This window comes from Pan paniscus, chromosome 2 (assembly GCF_029289425.2).
Source record: "Pan paniscus chromosome 2, NHGRI_mPanPan1-v2.0_pri, whole genome shotgun sequence".
Taxonomy (NCBI): Eukaryota; Metazoa; Chordata; class Mammalia; order Primates; family Hominidae; genus Pan; species Pan paniscus.
Window position 1 is genome coordinate 48,031,137 of NC_085926.1, and position 18,676 is coordinate 48,049,812.

An 18,676-nucleotide genomic window follows, 5' to 3' on the forward strand; every position below is an offset into this window, starting at 1 on the left:
GCCCAGGCAGGTGGATCGCTTGAGGTCAGGAGTTCGAGACCAGCCTGGCTACTAAAAACATAAAAATTAGCCAGGCATGGTGACATGCGCCTATAATCCCAGCTACTCGGGAGGCTGATGCAGGAGAATCACTTGAACCCAGGAGGCGGAGGTTGCAGTGAGCCAAGATCATGTCACTTCACTCCAGCCTGGGATGGAAACTCCATCTCAAAAATACTACTACTACTACTACTACTAATAAATTTGGCCAGGCACGCTGGCTCATGCCTGTAATCCCAGCACTTTGGGAGGCCGAGGTGGGCGGATCACTTGAGGTCAGGCGTTCAAGACCAGCCTGGCCAACATGGCAAAACTGCGTCTCTACAAAAATTAGCTGGGTGTGGCAGCGTGTGCCTGTAGTCCCAGCTACTTGGGAGGGTGAGACAGGAGAATCACTTGAACCCAGGAACAAGAGGCTGCAGTGAGCCAAGATCGCGCCACTGCACTCCAGCCTGGGCAACAGAGTGAGACTCTGTCCCAAAAAAATAAATTATAAATTCATGAAAAAACTATTTTTTTAATGAGGCCAGAACACATTTCCCTAGGGAAATAATATATAAAATCAAATTAATGTTCCTATTCTTAAACGCCTAACTTTATGATCCTTAGTATTCTGAGTTCCAGAAACAAAGGATAATTAGGGGCAAAAGGTATAGAAGAGCAGAGACAAACGTGAGAATTGCCTTTCCTGGACCTCAGGAAGCATTTTATAATAGGTAAAAATAGTTTTACAATATCCCACTTCCCTTCTGTGCCATTTTCCAAGTCATTAGTGGCATTATGCTCCGCTAAGTCCCACTACTGTAGCACCTGACTGCAGCATCAATTGAACATACATTTGCCAGTAGAGAAAGAGAAACAAGAAATAAAGTATGGTCTCTGACTTCAAGGGACTCTCAGGCCAGTGACAAGATATATTTAATTTTAGGCCAAGTGCAGTGGCTCACGCCTGTAATCCCAGCACTTTGGGAGGCTGAGGCTGGTGGATCACTTGAGGTCAGGAGTTGGAGACGAGCCTGGCCAACATGGTGAAACCCTGTCTCCTAAAAATGGTGGCACATGCCCGTAATCCCACCTACTCAGGAGGCTGAGGCAGGAGAATCATTTGAACCTGGGAAGCAGAGATTACAGTGAGCAGAGATTGTGCCACTGCACTCCAGCCTGGGCAACAGAGAGGCTCCATCTCAAAAAATAATCATAATTTTAAAACAATATGGAAATCCAAAGGAATACACACACACACACACACACACACACACACACAATTAGCATTAGTAAACAAGTTCAGCCGGGTGCGGTGGCTCACACCTGTAATCCCAGCACTTAGGGAAGCTGAGGCGGGTGGGATCACCTGAGGTCGGGAGTTTGAGATCAGCCTGACCAAGATGGAGAAACCCCGACTCTACTAAAAATACAAAATTAGCCAGGCATGGTGGCACATGCCTGTAATCACAGCTACTTGGGAGGCTGAGGCAGGAGAATCGCTTGAACCCAGGAGGCGGAGGTTGCGGAGAGCCAAGATCGCGCCATTGCACTCCAGTTTGGGTGATAAAAGCGAAACTCCATCTCAAAAAAAAAAAAGAAGAAAAAAAAAGTTCAGCAAGGCCACAGAATACCAGATCTATAAAAATCTTTTATTTCTCTATACCAGCAATCAACAACACAAAATGAAATAAGAAAATAATTCCATTTTCAATAGCATCAAAAGGAATAAAATACTAAGGAATAAATTTAAAGTAAAAGACTTGTACACTAAAAACTACAAAATAGCTGGAGAGGATGTGGAGAAATAGGAACACTTTTACACTGTTGGTGGGACTGTAAAACTAGTTCAACCATTGTGGACTACAGTGTGGCGATTCCTCAAGGATCTAGAACTAGAAATACCATTTGACCCAGCGATCCCATTACTGGGCATATACCCAAAGGATTATAAATCATGTGTCTTTTAAAGACACATGCACATGTATGTTTACTGCGGCACTATTCACAATAGCAAAGACTTGGAACCAACCCAAATGTCCATCAATGATAGACTGGACTAAGAAAATGTGGCACATATACACCATGGAATACTATGCAGCCATAAAAAAGGATGAGTTCATGTCCTTTGTAGGGACATGGATGAAGCTGGAAACCATCATTCTGAGCAAACTATCACAAGGACAGAAAACCAAACACCGCATGTTCTCACTCATAGGTGGGAATTGAACAATGAGAACACCTGGACACAGGGTGGGGAACGTCACACACCAGGGCCTGTCATGGGGTGGGGGGAGGGGGGAGGGATAGCATTAGGAGTTATACCTAATGTAAATGATGAGTTAATGGGTGCAGCACACCAACATGGCACATGTATACATATGTAACAAACCTGCACATTGTGCCCATGTACCCTAGAACTTGTAAGTATAATAATAAAAGAAAAAAAAACTACAAAATATATATATATATTTATATATATATATATATTTATATATATACACACACTTTTTTTTTTTTTTTTTGAGACAGAGGCTCACTCTGTTGCCCAAGCTGGATTGCAATGGCAGGATCACAGATCGACGTCCTGAGCTGAAGGGATCCTCCCACCTTATCCTCACCCTGATGAGTAGCTAGGATTACAGGGGCAAGCCACCACATCCAGCTAATTTTGTGTGTGTGTGTGTGTCTGTGTCTGTGTGTGTGTGTGTGTTTGTGTGTAGAGATAGGGTCTTGATATGTCGGCCAGACCGGTCTCGAACTCCTGGGCTAAAGCAATCTTCTCACCTCAGCCTCCCAAAGTGCTGGGATTACAGGTGTCAGCCACCACCACACTCAGCCTAAAAAATATTCTTGAAAGAAATTAAAGACATAAACAAATGGAAAGGCATCCCACGTTCATGAAGTGGAAGATCTGACATTGTTAAGATGGCAGCACTCTCTAAATTGATCTACAGATTTAAGGCATTCCCTATCAAAATTCCAACTGCCTTTTCTGCAAAAGTTGCCAAGTTAATCCTAAAGCTCAAATGGAAATGCCAAGGATCCAGAATAGCCAAAACAATCTTCAAAAGAACAAAATTAGAAAACTCACACTTCCTAATTTCAAAACATATTACAAAAGTACGTTAATCAAGACAGCATATTTATGCAGATAGTAGCAGATAGTAGTACCACAGAGTGAAAATACAAGAAAGCAAGCATGATGGTACTGGCATAGACGTACACCAATGCAACAGAATTGAAAGTCCAGGCCGGGCATGGTGGCTCACACCTGTAATCCCAGAACTTTGGGAGGCCGAGTCAGGCGGATCACTTGAGGTCAGGAGTTCAAGACCCGTCTGACCAAAATGGTGAAACCCCGTCTCTACTAAAAATATAAAAATTAGCTGGGTGTGGTGGCGCATGCCTGTAATCCCAGCTACTCAGGAGGCAGAGGCAGGAGAATTGCTTGAACCTGGAAGGCAGAGGTTGCAGTGAGCTGAGATCACGCCACTGCACTCCAGCCTGGGCAACGGAGCAAGACTGTCTCAAAAAAAAAAGAAAGTCCAGAAATAAGCCCACACCTCTATGGTCAATTGACTCAAAACATGGATGCTAAGATGATACACAATTCAATGGAAAAAAAAGTCTTTTCAACAACTGGTTCAAGGACAACTAGATATCCACACACCAAAAAAAGAAATGAAAAAGATTTTGGGCCAGGCGCAGTGGTTCACGCCTGTAATCCCAGCACTTTGGGAAGCTAGAGCAGGTGAATCACCCGAGGTCAGGAGTTCGAGACCAGCCTGGCCAACATGGTGAAACCCCAGTCTCTACTAAAAATACAAAAATTAGCTGGGTGTGGTGGCGGGCGCCTGTAATCCCAGCTACTTGGGAGGCTGAGGCAGGAGAATCGCTTGAACCCAGGAGGTGGAGGCTGCAGTGAGCCGAGATCACGTCATTGCACTTCAGCCTGGGCGACAGAGTGAAACTCCATCTCAAAAAAAAAAAAAAAAAAGAAAGAAAGAAAAAGATTTTGGATTCCTACCTCACACATCATGTATAAAAATTAATTTGAAATTGATAAAAAAAACTACAACAGCTAAAACTATAAAATTATTTAAAGAAACATAAATTACACCTATAATCCCAGCATTTTGGGAGGCAAGGAAAGCAGATCACTTGAGCCCAGGAGTTCGAGATCAGCCTGGACAACATAGTAAGACCACATCTCAGCCGGGCACAGTGGCTCACGCCTGTAATCCTAGCACTTTGGGAGCCCGAGGTGGGCAGATCATGAAGTCAGGAGATCAAGACCATTCTGGCTAACATGGTGAAACTTCATCTCTACTAAAAATACAAAAAAAAAAAATTAGCCGGGCATGGTGGTGGGCACCTGTAGTCCCAGCTACTTGGGAGGCTGAGGCAGGAGAATGGCATGAACCCAGGAGGTGGAGCTTACAGTGAGCAGAGATCGCACCACTGCACTCCAGCCTGGGCGACAGAACGAGACTCCATCTTAAAAAAAAAAAAAAAAAAGGTTACCAAAATTAGCCAAGCATCATGGTGCACACCTGTAGTCCTACCTACTCAGGAGACTGAGGTGGAAGGATAGCTTGAGCCTGAGAGGTGGAGGCTGCAGTGGGCAGAGATCATGCCACTGCACTCCAGCCTGGACAAAAGACAGAGACCCTGTCTCGGAAAGAAGAAAGAACGAACGAACGAAAGAACAAACGAATGAAAAAAACAAACAAAAGAAAGAGAAATCTTTATCACCTTAAATTAGGCAATCGTTTCTTAGATGTGACACCTATAGCACAAGCAACCAAGAAAAAACTAGATAAACTGGACTTCATCAAAATTTAAAACTTTTGTGTTTCAAAAGATACTATCAGTCAGGCATGGTGGCTCACACCTGTAATCCCAGCACTTTGGGTGGCCAAGCAAGAGGATTGCTTCAGCCCAGGAATTCACTGGGCAATATAAGGAGACCCCATCTCTAATTAAAATTGTTTTTTTTAATTATCCAGGTGTGGTGGCACACACCTACAATGCCAGCTATCCAGGAGGCTGAGGTGGAAGAATCACCTGAGTCCTGGAGGTCAAGGCTGCAGTGAATCATGATCGCACCACTGCACTCTAGCCTGAGTGACAGAGCAAGATCTTGTCTCAAAAAAGAAAAGAAAGCCAGGCACGGTGGCTCACGCCTGTAATCCCAGCACTTTGGGAGGCTGAGGCGGGCAGATCACCTGAGGTTGGGAGTTCGAGCCCAGCCTCACCAACATGGAGAAACCCCACTCTACTAAAAATACAAAATTAGCCGGGCATGGTGGCACATGCCTGTAATCCCAGCTACTCAGGAGGCTGAGGCAGGAGAATCGAATCACTTGAACCCGGGAGGCGGAGGTTGCCGTGAGCTGAGATCGTGCCATTGCACTCCAGCCTGGGCAACAAGAACGAAACTCAGTCTCAAAAAAAAAAAAAAAAGAAAGAAAGAAAGAAAAGAAAAAAATAATTTTCTGGTTTTAATTTTTTTTTTTTAATAGAGACAGGGTCTCACCATATTGCCTGCCCCAGGCTGGTCTTGAATTGCTGGGCTCAAGCAGTCCACCCTCCTCAGCCTCCCAAAATGCTAGGATTATAGGCATGTGCCACCACGCCTGGCGATAAATAATTTTTTAAAAGGTTAAACATAATTAACACATAACCAAGCAATTCTCCTTCTAGGTATTTAGACAAAAATAAATGTCCATATAAAAGCATATCAATCTTCACAGAGCATTATTCATAATAGCTAAAAAATGCAACCCAAATGTTCATCAATGGATGAATGCATAAACAAAATGTATTATATCCATGCAATGTAATATTATTCAGCCATAAAAATGAATGAAATGATACATGCTACAACATGGATGAACCTAAAAGCATTATGCTAAATGAAAGAAGCCAAACACAGAAAGGCCATTTATTGTATGATTCCATTAATATGGAATGTCCAGAACAGACAGGAAGATGATTAGTGGTTGCCAGAGGCTGGGTGAATGAAGGGAATGGAAGAGACTGCTAATGGGTATGAGGTTTCTTTTGGGGGTAATGAAAATGTTCTGGACTTAGATAATGGTGGTAGTTGCACAACATTGTGAATACACCAAAAACCACTGAATTCTATGATTTTGTTTTGTTTTGTTTTGACAGGGTCTCGCTCTGTGGCCCAGGCTAGAGTGCACGATCATGGCTCACTGCAATCTCAAATTCTTTGGCTCAAGTGAATGATCCTCCCACCTCAGCCTCCCAAGAGTCTGGGACTACAGGTGTGCACCACCATGCCTGGCTAATTTCTTTTTTTTTTTTTTTTTTTTTTTTTGGTAGAGACAGGGTTGCCATGCTATGTTGCCCATGCTGGTCTCAAACTCCTGGGCTCAAGCAATCCTCCCACCTCAGCCTCCCAAAGTGCTGGGATTACAGGCATGAGCTACCGTGCCTACCCCAAATTGTATGCTTTAAAATGGTGAGTTTTACGATATGTGAATTATGTATCAACTTTTTTAAATGTGGAATGACATATGCCCAAAGATATACTTTGGGGAAAACATCAAAGAGTAGGGTAGAAAGGGGACGTGAATGACCTTCTAAAGGTGAAACTTGAGCTGATATGTAGAGAACTAAGCCTGTAAATCTGCCTTATCCCCCACTTTCTCTGCTCCCAATCCTTCCTAAACTCAGAAATCACTTGTCACCCAAAGCAACACACTCACTACCCAAATTCAAATTATTTCAATAAAAATATGTTCTTCCCATAAGAAAATGACTGAGAGCTCTCCAGAGTCCTACTAGCGGATTTCTATTCCTAAAAGAGAAAGTGGGCTAACCCAAGTGAATTATATGCTGAGCATCCCAAATCCAAAAATCTCAATCCTGGGCTGGGTGTAGTGGCTCATGCATGAAATCCTCAGCATGTTAGGAGGCTGAGGTGAAAAGATCACTTGAGCCTAGGAGTTTGAGACCAGCCTGGGCAACATGGTGAAACGCTGTCTCTACAAACAATACAAAAATTGGCTGGGCATGGTGGCACGTGCCTATAATTCCAGCTACTCAAGAGGCTGAGGCAGGAGGATCACCTGAGCCCAGAAGTTCAAGGCTGAAGTGAGCTGTGATTATGCCACTAAACTCTGGCAACAGAGCGAGACCCTGTCTCAAAAAACACATAAAAATCCGAAATCTGAAATGCTCCAAAATCTAAAACTTTTTGATGTCAAAGGAAATGCTCACTAGAGAGCATTTTGGAATATCTGTATACTACAGATATTCCAAAATCCAAAAAATCCAAAATATGAACAATTCTGGTCTCATATTTCAAATAATGGATACTCAACCTATATCTGATTAAGAATTTCAAGGCTGGAGCTGGGTGCAGTGGCTCACGTCTGTAATCCCAGCACTTTGGCAGGCCAAGGTGGGCAGATCACTTGAGGTCAGGAGTTCAAGACCAGCCTGGTCAATATGGCAAAACCCCATCTCTACTAAAAATACAAAAATTAGCTGGGGCCTGGTGGTGCGCACCTGTACTCCCAACTACTTGGGAGGCTGAGGCAGGAGGATCGCCTGAACCCAGGAGGCAGAGGTTGCAGTGAGCCGAGATCACACCACTGCATTCCGGCCTGGGTGACACAGCAAGACTCCATCTTAAAAAGAAAAAAAAAGCCGGGTGCGGTGGCTCACACCTGTAATCCCAGCACTTTGGGAGGCCAAGGCGGGCGGATCAAGAGGTCAGGAGATCGAGACCATCCTGGCTAACACAGTGAAACACTGTCTCTACTAATAATACAAAAAATTAGCTAGGCACGGTGGCAGGCACTTGTAGTCCCAGCTACTCGGGAGGCTGAGGCAGGAGCATGGCGTGAACCCGGGAGGCGGAGCTTGCAGTGAGCCGAGATAGTGCCACTACACTCCGGCCTGGGCGAAAGAGCGAGACTCCGTCTCAAAAAAAAAAAAAAAAAAATCTATAAATAAATTTGTTGTAACTTTGTCTTCTGACAATAATAAAAGGCTTAGAAAGCACATTTCACGAGAGGTAGCTGGGGGAAAAGCCACTAGTGTGGAACAGAAAAAGGTGGGACAAAATAACTGTCACTGAATAGGTGCAAAGTTGAGATCAGAGCTACAGGGAATAACTGTAGACAGAAAAATTAGGACCACTGAAGAGAAACTGCAGGGAGGCAGATCTACAATCATTATCCAGAAAATCTTTCTAAAATGACAAATCTGCAAACCTGGAATTGGTAGCAACCAGCTGTGAAGTACTTATCTTGGGAAATACCTGCATAGAGAACTGGAGGAATCACCTATTATGTGAAACATTTGTCTAGATTATCTCTAAATCTCTTCTATGATTCTACGAGGAGGAAGAAGTCCAGAAAAAGAATTGTTTTTGCTCTCAATACTGCTAAAAGTATTTTTTTTAAAAAAGCTAAATACCAGGAACTTCTTTAATTAAAAGGAACAATCCCATCAAGAAGACAAAGGTTGATTTGTTAGTCAAGATAATGAGACTGCTTTCCTTAGGATCAAGTATAGCACTGGGAGTGAGAATAGGTCATTTGGCCAGGAACAGTGGCTCACACCTATAATCCCAGAACTTTCGGAGGCTGAGGTAGGAGGATTGCTTGAGGCCAGGAATTCAAGACCGGCCTGAGCAACATAGCAAGACTCTGTCTCTTAAAAAATAATAAATAGGCCGGGTGCAGTGGCTCAAGCCTGTAATCCCAGCACTTTGGGAGGCTGAGGCAGGCGGATCACGAGGTCAGGAGATCGAGACCATCCTGGCTAACATGGGGAAACTCTGTCTCTACTAAAAAAATACAAAAAATTAGCCAGTTGGCCGGGCGCCGTGGCTCACGCCTGTAATCTGAGCACTTTGGGAGGCCAAGGTGGGCAGATCACGAAGTCAGGAGATAGAGACCATCCTGGCTAACACGGTGAAACCCCATCTCTACTAAAAATACAAAAAATTAGCCGGGCGTGGTGGCGGGCTCCTGTATTCCCAGCTGCTAAGGAGGCTGAGGCAGGAGAATGGCGTGAACCCGGGAGGCAGAGCTTTCAGTGAGCCGAGATCATGCCACTGCACTCCAGCCCAGGCGACAGAGCGAGACTCCATCTCAAAAAACAGAAAAAACATTAGCCGGGCGTGGTGGCAGGCGCCTGTAGTCCCAGCTACTCAGGAGGCTGAGGCAGGAGAATGGTGTGAACCCCGGAGGCGCAGCTTGCAGTGAGCCGAGATTGCGCCACTGAACTCCAGCCTGGGAAACAGCGAGACTCCATCTCAAAAAAATAAAATAAAATAAAATAAATAAATAAATAAATAATAAATCTTCAATTCTAGATACAATCACTCACTTCCTGTTTGGCCAAGGGTAAATGATTTCATCTCTCTACCTGAGCTGAAAAACAGTAATTTAAAATACCAATATTATAGGAGTATAATTTAAATTAGTTAACAACTGCAAAATGCTTTGGAAATTTACTTTATATGACAATTAAGACTATTTTTTACTTCATATATATATTAGAGTTGAAAAAATTAGCATGTATTCATTAAATCAGCTAAATTTCTCACTTTCAGAGAAAGAAGCAAGGAAGAGAATGCTAGAATGAACTCTGTGGTGCTGGATCAGCATCAGAGATATCAGTATAAACGCATGTTTATATTTATATACAGACAGATACGGAAGTAAACGAAGATATGTGTGGGTCAGTATATATATATATTACTTCCTAACTATCCCCTGAGAGGGCCTAGAAGCAGTGATACCCTAGCAGTAATGAGTGCATCAAGCTCATTTAGAAACCAGATAGTGGTTTCCAAATACTCTTCTCCAACAGAAGGAACCAGGACACCTTGGAGAAATGGCTGATTTTAGGGTTGGGGCAGGTAAAGTATAAGATGAGACTGGGGCATCTTACAGTGCCAGGAAGTACAAAAGTGCTAAAAGACAAAGAAAGGTAGGGAAAGGTATTTCAAAAGAACATAGGTGCCAATGTTAGAATGGCCAAAGCTGGAACAACTTGAGCAACAAAATATAGTACTGGATTATAAGCAAAGAAAAAAATATTCATGGGTCCATGTTGACATAAATGATTTAATAAATAAATGGGGGAGGCATAAATCTTCCTTACAAAAGGATTCCAAATCATAAAAGTAGAAAGAATTAGAAAAATAGAAAACCAACAGAATAATATAATCAACGCTGCCGCAGGCAAGATTCACTAATGAATGCTAAAATAAGTAGAGGAAATTTTTAAGGAGAAATCAGATTCTGTATAACCTCACAGTTATCTTCCCCAAAATATTAACTAATTACTTTAGGAATTTTAACATGCCCACAAATTCTTTGATACTCCTCCCTTCAGGGGTTGGAGCTTAATTCCCTTCCCCCAGAATATGGATATGACTTGGTGACTCATTTCTAGGTTCTATCAAGTAAAATTAAAAAGCAGAAAAACAGTCACTTTACAGTGCAGAACATCACTTTAATCAAGTTATCAAAGTTAACAAGGCACAATGGCTCATGCCTGCTATCCTAGCATTTTCGGAGGATGAGGCCGGTGGACTGCATGAGGCCAGGAGTTCAAGACCAGCCTGGGCAACATGGCAAAACCCTGCCTTTACTAAAAATACAAAAATTAGGTGTGGTGGCACGTGCCTGTGGTCCCAGCTACTTGGGAGGCTAAGGCACAAAAATCACTTGAATTGGGTAGGCAGAGGTTGCCGTGAGCCAAGATCATGCTACTGCACTCCAGCCTGGGCAACAGAGCAAGACTTTGAATCAAAAAAAAAAAAAAAAAAAAAAAGTTAATCAGTAACGAGTCATGTTGATATCAGGTATTCCCAGATATGATGTGACAAGAAGGGTAAACCATCTCTATGGTATTTTTCCCCAAAATGCATAACCTCAGGCTAATCATGAGAAAGCACCAGAAAACCCAAAATGAGAACCATTCTACAAATGCATGACCACTCATCTTTAAAGGTGTCAAGGAAAGATAGGGAAGGAGAGACTAAGAAACTGTCACCTATTGGAAGAAACTAAAGAATTGTGACATCTAAATGCAATGTGGTATCCTGGATTGGATCCTGTAACAGGAAAAGGACATCAGTGGAAAACACAGGAAAATCAGAGGAAAGTCTGTAGTTTGCTCAATAATATTCCACTAATGCTAATTTCTTAATTTTGATAAGGGTATCAGGTTATATAAAATGTTAACGCTAAGAGAAATGGAATGAATACAGAATGTATATATAAAGTCTGTACTACCTTTACAACTCTTCTGTAAACCTGAAATTATTTAAAAGGAGTTTTAAACTATTTTCCATATAAAAAGAAGTGAGGAAAGTTATAAATAAAAAAATTTATTTTTTGAGACAGTCTCGCTGTAGCCCAGGCTGGAGTGCAATGGTGCAGTCTCAGCTCACTGCAACCTCCGCCTCCCGGGTTCAAGTGATTCTCCTGCCTCAGCTTCCCGAGTAGCTGGGATTACAGGCGCCCGCCACCAGGCCCAGCTAATTTTTGTATTTTTAGTAGAGACGGGGTTTTCACCATGTTGGCCAGGCTGGTCTCGAACTCCTGACCTCTTGATCTGCCCACCTCAGCCTCCCAAAGTGCTGGGATTACAGGCATGAGCCACTGCACCCAGCATAAATAAATTTTTAAACATATTTAAATATATGCAAACTAATAAAATATTAGTTTACAGTAACTTTTTTTTTTTGAGATGGAGTTCCACTCTTGTTGCCCAGGCTGGAGTGCAGTGGCGTGATCTTGGCTCCCTGCAACCTGTGCCTCCCAGATTCAAGCGATTCTCCTGTCTCAGCCTCGCGAGTAGCTGGGATTACAGGCGCTTGCCACCATGCCAGCTAATTTTTGTATTTTAGTAGAGACAGGGTTTCACCATGTTGGCCAGGCTGGTCTCGAACTCCTGACCTCAAGTGATCCCCCTGCCTCGGCCTCCCAAAGTGCTGGGATTACAGGCATGAGCCATCATGCCCAAGCCAAGAAGATTAACTTTTTTAACCTATAAATAATCACAATAGCTGGTCGCAGCAGGAGTGCCTGTAATCCCAGCTACTCAGGAGGCTGAGGCAGGAGAATTGCTTGAACCCGGGAGGTGGAGGTTGTGGTGAGCTGAGATCGCGCCACTGTACTCCAGCCTGGGAATACAGCGAGACTCAGTCTCAAAAAAAAAAAAAAAAAAGAATAAGAACAAGAATCACAAAAGTTAGCCAGGTGTGATGGTGCACATACACAGTCTGAACTACTGGGGAGGCTGAGGCAGGAGGATCACTTGAGGCCAGAAGTTCAAGGCTGCAGTGAGCTATGATCTCCCCCAGTGCTGACAGAACAAGATCTCATCTCTAAAAAAAAAAAAAAAAAAGGAAAAAGAATCACGAAAGTAATTGTGTTGACTTTCAACCTTAAAATGTTAATGACATCCAAAATAGTTCACCATAAGGTCTGCATTTAAAGACTGGCCTAGGAGCTCTAAAACGGTAGATGAGTATGATGAATATGATCCCCTATATGTATCAGTGTGCTTTATTACCTCTTTTTTTTTTTTGCAGGGGTGAGCAGGTCTGGCTCTTTCAGCAAGGCTGAAGTGCAGTGGCACAATCATATCACTGGAGCCTTGAACTCCTGGGCTCCAGTGATCCTCCCACCCCAGCCTCCAGAGTAGCTGGGACTATAGACACATGCCACCACACCTAGCTAAGTTTGTTGTTGTTGTTTTCGTTGTTTTGCTGTACACTAAAATTATCTGGGGACCGACTAAGTTGTTTTTGTTTTTTTTTTAATGGAGACAGGGTCTCACTATGTTATCCAGGCTGGTATCAAACTTCTGGCCTCAAGCAATCCTCCGCCTCAGGCTCCCAAAGTGCTGGAATTACAGGCATGAGCCACCCAGCCCTACGATCCCCCTTCTTAACCTTAATTGTTCTCAACCCACTCACTCCTAGCAATAAGTCTATAATAACCTGGTTCTAAAAGTGCTGTTTAGAAAGACAAAGTGAAATCAGTGATACTTACTTGGTTTCCTTTTCAAATTGACTATATACATGAACTGCCAAGATGCCTTCCACTGGGTCAAAATGTTCCTCTCAAGATTTTCTCACATCTTAAGGAAATGTAAAAGCTACATAGCAACTACTCACGCTTAATCTTAAAAAAAAAAAAAAAAAAAAAAAAAGCAAAGTGATTCCAAAAACTGTCAAGAGCAAAAGTTTACAGAGCCAAAGGATTGATCACCAAATTCAGAAACAAGATTAGGAAAGAACAAGACACTATGAGATTAGGAAGAACAAGACACTATGAGATTAGGAAGAATCTACTCTCTGACTAAAGCTAAGCCGCCTATATACAAGAAAATCCAGGTGCTTCCTTCACTGTCAGCAAACAATGGAAAATGACTTTTTAATAGGTAATATAAATGTATTTGTAAATTTGAAAATTTTAACAAAGGGATGCTGGAATGACAAATATTTGAAGAGACTACTTAAAAAACAAGTGAGACAGAGTATGAAAATGTGTTAAGACATCCTCCAGCACTGTATGTGTTTTTACACTGGGGAAAGGGAGACTCACTAGACTTTTGTTCCTTGATTAAAATACCCGTAAGGCCAGGCGTGATGGCTCATGCCTGTAATCCCAACACTCTGGGAGGCCGAGGCAGGTGGATCATCTGAGGTCAGGAGTTCAAGGCCAGCCTGGCCAACATGGTGAAACCCCATCTTTACTAAAAATTCAAAAATTAGCCAGGCGCGGTGGCTCACGCCTGTAATCCCAGGACTTTGGGAGGCCGAGGCAGGCGGAACATGAGGTCAGGAGATAGAGACCACCCTAACACAGTGAAACCCTGTCTCTACTAAAAATACAAAAAATTAGCCAGGCGTGGTGGCACGTGCCTGTAGTTCCAGCCACTAGGGAGGCTGAGGCAGGAGAATCACTTGAACCCAGGAGGCGAAGGTTGCAGTGAGCTGAGATCGCGCCACTGCACTCCAGCCTGGGCAACAGAGTAAGACTCCATCTCAAAAAATATATATATATGTGTGTGTGTATATGTATGTATGTGTGTATATATATGTATATGTGTATGTATATATGTATGTGTGTGCGCGTATATACACACACACACACACACACACAAATTAGCCAGGCATGGTGGTGGGTGCCTATAATCCCAGCTATCAGGAAGCTGAGGCAGGAGAATCACTTGAACCCGGGAGGCAGAGGTTGCAGTGAGCCAAGATCATGCCACCGCACTCCAGCCTGGATGACACCATCTTAAAAAATAAAATAGAATAAAATAAAAATAAATGGCCGGGCATGGTGGCTTGCACCTGTAATCCCAGCACTTTGGGAGGCCAAAGCAGGCGGATCACTTGAGGTCAGGAGTTTGAGACCAGTCTGGCCAACGTGGTGAAACCCCGTCTCTACTAAAAATACAAAAATCAGCCGAGTGTGGTGGCACATGCCTATAATCCCAGCTACTCCGGAGGCTGTGGCAGGAGAACTGCTTGAACTCCGGAGGTGGAGGCTGCAGTGAGCCGAGATCCTGCCACTGTCCAGCCTGGGCGACAGAGCAAGACCCTGTCTCAAAAATAAATAAATAAATAAAATTTAAATTTAAAAAATACCCACTAAGAATATCTAGTGCCTTTCCAATTCCATAATCAACTACCTTTTTATTACTGATTAGGCAGCCCAGAACAATGGAGGTGTCCTGGTCAGTGGACAATTAAATCCAATTGTGCACATGGCACTTAATACTTCCAACATGCATTAACTGGTATCTGGTTTATCAGTCTCTGGTGAGTTTGTTTACTTTGCATGAATAAATTCTCAAGCACTTGAATCATCCCAATGTAAACCAAAATTCTGAAGTTTCTGAACTACTATGTGGGGGTTGGAGAGACCTTGGTTTGGTTGGATACCATTTTTGCCACTTAACTATCTGTGTGACCTCTTCTTCCCATCAGTCTCAATTTCCTCATCTGTTAACAAACATAGCTAGTGCCTGGGAGATGGCAAGTGCTCAAAAAGTGACAGCTTTATTATTTTGAAGCTAAATTTGAAAGGAAGTGTGTAACTGAGGTGAAAACATTTCATTTGAAAAGTAGTAGTACGGATCAGCAAACTACGTTAATTTAAAAGACACAGCCTGAAGAGAGATGTCCCAATCTTTGGAGTTGAGAAAAGCAAAGTTTAAAAGTTGCAAGTAAAGTACATACTGCACAGTACAGATGGGAGTCTCCTGCTTAGCAACTTTAATGTTGTCTACCAAACACCCAGCTTGTAATAGAGCATGACAACTGTTCACTCTAAATCCATGTGCTCAGCTTGGATTCAGGATTGATTTATAAAAATAGCTGCTGGTGGTGCTCTTTGAATCTCTTTGGGCTGATGACTGGGCAGTGTTACCCCAAAGGCCTAGAGCAGCTGTATTCCCTCACCACACCCATTTCTCTGTCTACCCAGCCAAGCTGACGGCACCCTGCCCCCGCCCCCCATCTCTACAGCATACTATTCACCCTCCTCCTGGGCTGAGTGAGCAAATTACAAGCACAAATATCCCCTGATGCAATGCCACAACCATCCCTGGGAAACAGCAGAGGCAGTTGCCAAAAGCACAGCAGCAGGGAAATGGGCGGGAGACGCGCGCGCACGCACACACACATACACACGAACGCGCGCGCGCGCACACACACACACACACACACACTGCAAGAAACACTGCAATGCTATGTAACCAGGGAGAGAGAATCGAGAGGCCCTGGGGAGCAATACTGTAACAGGACCAGAGAAGGCAAAGGAGAAAAGGGGGTTTCCAGTAGAAAGCTGGGTAACACTAACCTTCGCAAGGAACACGTATTTCATCCGAGTTTGGGTCCTAAAGCACAAACCTAAAGGTAATCAATCACTGCCTCTTCCCCAAAGCAGCAAATGCATTTAATTTACCCGTTCCTGGAAGTGAGCAAAACCCTCACAACTCCTCCACAGGACAATTTTACCAAAGGGATCTAACTCACACCGGCGGAGAACTTGTTCCATGTGCTAAATCACAATCTCTGTTCTGGGTAATGTTTCCAACTGCCCCTCCTAGTCCCTGTACCCTCCCCACCCCCACCCTAATGTGACCCTTTCGCACTCCCACTGCCAGACACACGCTTTAGTCCTCACACAGTGCCGGGGCCTTTTCAAGGGGGAAGAGCCCCGCCTAGGGCCCGGTTCTCCAGACCACCCCTCAGCCCCACCCATAATCCCTGACTGGACATACTAAGGCTCACCTCAGGCTCACATCAACTGACCCCCACAAAGCCTCAGAAAACGACCCCTGAGTTCTCCTACACCTCCGAACCTCACCCAGGGCCCCAGACTGCGGCCGACCCTCGCTCCGCGGCTCAGCCCCATCCAGAGCCCAAGGCATGTCGCTCGGCCCCACCGCCCCGACCCTCAAAAGCTGGACCTCTCAGCCCCCCTCACTCCAAAGACCCCCCTAGATCGCGCCTCAAAGACTCCGAAGGTCAAAGCCGCCAGCCCCACGCCTGGCCCCCTCCCTCGGACGCCCCCGCGTCTCGCAGGCCGGCGGCCACCGCCCTTCCACGCCTCGGGCGGGCCCCGTGGGGTACCCAGCTGCCGCAGGGCAAGGCTCGGGCAGCCCCGGGACAGTGAGGAGGCTGCCCCTCCAATCGGACCCCGCCTGCGGCTGCACCTACCCGCCGCCGCCGAGACGGAGCTGGAGCAGAAGGGAGCCAGGAGAGCGCCGGGAAGAGCCGTGAGGAGCTAGGAGACGTCGGGAGGAGCCGGGAGCCAGCGAGCTAGCCGGAGGGGCGGGGCGCAGGGAGGCGGCAGCTTCCTCGTCGCCTCTTGAGGGCCGGCGCAAGGGAGGGACGCCGCCACCGCCTACCCGGCGAGCGCCGCCGCTCCGGCCAATAAGCGTGGCGAGGGGGAGGGCGGAGGGCTGTGGCGGACCAATGGGTGCTGGCCCTGCCGCCACGACCTCTCTGCAGAGCTGCCCGAGCCGCGGGCGGTTGGGGCGAGGTGCGCCTGGGGGCTGTAGCCTCCCGCCTGCGGCCTGCGAATGCCGAAGCGGACCGCAGGCCGATCGACTGCCTTCGCTGTTCTATGATGGCCGTCGCTCTCTCTCAGAGTCTGGGCGCCCGGAGCGAGGAGAGTGCGAGAGTCGGCGCACACGCGGACCGGGCCACTAGCGGGTGGGGCCTGTGGGCTCTGTGATGTAACCTGGGAGGGGCGCGGGGCGGGGCCTAGGTCGCGGGCCATCTGGGCTCTGGAAGGAACCCTTAGAGGAGCGGGAGGACGCCACAGGTCCTCGGCGGGGCTCCGCTTCCGCGAGCCGCATGTGGCTGGTGAGCTCTGAAACGTGGCTGGCCCAAGTTGAGATGTGCTGTAAGTGTACAATACACACCAAATTTCCAAGACTTAGTACCGAAAAAAAAAAAACTCATCTATAATTTTTAAATGGTTACAAGTGGGATAATTAATTATAACAAAATTGATGACAGTTGGGGTATATTTGGTTAACTAAGAAATATTGAGGCCGGGCGCGGTGGCTCACGCCTGTAATCCCAGCACTCTGGAAGGCCGAGGCGGGTGGATCACTTGAGGTCCGCAGCTGGAGACCACCCTGACCAACATGGTGAAACTTCGTCTCTACTAAAAATACAAAAATTAGCCGGGCGTGGTGGCAAGTGCCTGTAATTCCAGCTACTTCGGAACGTGAGGCAGGAGAATTGCTTGAACCCGGGAGGCGGAGGTTGCAGTGAGCTGAGATCGCACCACTGCACTCCAGCCTGGGCAACAGAGTGAGACCCTGTCTCAAATTAAAAAAATAGGTTTCCTTTTCTGGTGAAATTAACATTACTTCATTCCAAAGCCCCAGATTTTGTAGAATCCTTAACTTACTGTTGTAGAAAAACACACAGGTGGGAGCTTTGAAGTTACTTTGATCATTCTTCCTGCTGCCTGGAGTAGCCAGCATATTCCTGTCCCAGACTTCAGGAATAGAATTGGCTTTGAGCTCCTTTGTAGTTAGATGGCTAGGAAAACTCAAAAGTATTGGAATCTTCCATCCCTTCTGTAAACCAAGAAGTATCTGAGACAGGTCTCAATTGATTTAGAAATTTATTTTGCCAAGGTGAAGGACATTCCTGAAAGGAAAAAACACAGAATCACAGAAACAGTCTGTGGTCTCTGCCTTTCTCCAAAGATGAATTTGAGGAATTCAGTATTTAAAGGGGAAAAGTGGGCTGGAGGGAAAATAGGGAGGGAACAAGAGAAAAGGAGCAGGTAGGGGAATAGTCAATTGTGTATTATGTCAAGTATGTCTGCTTAGGAATGAAAGGCAGTTTGTGCATGACTCAGCTTTCAACTTAATTTTTTCCTTTTGGAATAGTGAATTGGGGTCCGAAGTGTTTTTGTTTTTTTGTTTGTTTGTTTGTTTTTTTGAGACGGAGTCTTGCTCTGTCGCCCAGAGTGGAGTGCAGTGGCACGATCTCAGCTCACTGCAACCTCCGCCTCCCCGGTTCAAGCAATTCTCCTGCCTCAGCTTTCCGAGTAGCTGGGACTACAGGCGCACGCTTCCACGCCCAGCTAATTTTTTG

General features: G+C 45.2%; 1 protein-coding gene across 32 annotated transcripts in view; it reads right to left on the reverse strand.

The window, feature by feature from the left end:
- MAP4 (microtubule associated protein 4) overlaps positions 1 to 17,242 on the reverse strand; it is a 229,206-nt gene extending 211,964 nt beyond the window's left edge. For 8 of the 32 annotated variants that reach the window (XM_055109840.2, XM_063602331.1, XM_057301733.2 and 5 more), the window contains exon 1: positions 16,772 to 17,235. The gene's annotated coding sequence lies outside the window, so the exon portion shown is untranslated. Of the gene's footprint in view, positions 1 to 16,771 lie in introns of all 32 variants that reach the window. The other 24 variants (XM_063602334.1, XM_057301736.2, XM_057301726.2 and 21 more) reach the window with 7 other exon arrangements.
- Positions 17,243 to 18,676: the final 1,434 nt, after the last annotated feature.